The sequence below is a fragment of the Austrofundulus limnaeus genome, unplaced genomic scaffold (assembly GCF_001266775.1).
Source record: "Austrofundulus limnaeus strain Quisiro unplaced genomic scaffold, Austrofundulus_limnaeus-1.0 Scaffold179, whole genome shotgun sequence".
Classification (NCBI taxonomy): domain Eukaryota; kingdom Metazoa; phylum Chordata; class Actinopteri; order Cyprinodontiformes; family Rivulidae; genus Austrofundulus; species Austrofundulus limnaeus.
Window position 1 is genome coordinate 1,263,302 of NW_013952581.1, and position 1,203 is coordinate 1,264,504.

Consider the following 1,203-nt stretch of genomic DNA (forward strand, 5'->3'; position numbering starts at 1 on the left):
TCCAGTGAAATATATTTATGTTTGTGGTTGTAATGTGACAAAATATGGAAAAGTTCAAGGGGTATGAATACTTTTGCAAACCACTGTATATTACATACTATGATATATAAATTGTACTAGTACAACCCCATTTCCAGTGAAGCTGGACATTTTGTAAGACAAATAAAAAAGAATACAGTGATTTGTTAATCCTTCTCCACCTACATTCAACTAAATCCACTACAAAGAAGATAACTTAATAAACTATCATTAAACTTGGACAAAACTAATTATATGATATTCAGTAATAGAAAGAAAACTGTCAATGTTTCATTTAGAGTAGAGGGTTTTGAGATTTGCAGAATCGGTGAGGTGAAATTTTTGGGTGTCATTGATGAAAAGCTGATGTGGAAATCTCAAATGATTTAAGAACAAAAATAGCCAAATCTATTGCAGTATTGTACAAAGTAAAGGAGTTATTTAATGATAAAGCACTGTTTATTCTATATAATGCAATAATTCTTCCACACTTATATTGTGTATTTATTGTATTGAAGTCTGGGGGAAACCATGTAAAACAAATACAAATCCTATTTGTATTTTGCAAAAGAGAGCTGTAAGAATTATCACTAGAAAACACTACTGTCACCCATCAAATACATTATTTCATCAGCTGAAAATATTGAAGTTTTACGAGTTGGTTGATTGTAATATTTTGCAGGTCATGTATAAGGCTCGTAAAAATGTATTACCTTTGAACATCCAATCACATTTTATTAAGAGGGACAGTGGTTACAATCTGAAGGGATTAGAAATGTTTGTAAAACCTGACATTTGAATAAATTTCAAGGACAGATGTACTTCAGTCCAAGGAATACGATTCATGGAATACTCTGGATAGTGATTGTAAAAATGCTGGCTCAATTAATTTGTTTAAAAGAATAAAAAAATATTTGTTAAAGGGATCCCCGATTAGTTGCAACATTAGACTTTATTTAATAAACATATATTTTAACTATAAAATAAAGACTAAAAATACTGTAGGATGTTCAGTTTTTATCATTTTTAAACTATAAGTTTAAAAATATATTACATGGACGGGGCCATTTTATTTACATGCAAAGCATTCTGGGTAAATGATGATGTTGATAGGTCCTCAATGTGAGCGAGCTATATCCACCCTGAAGGTTAATCTTGGACAAATCTGACGATCGACTCTTTTAA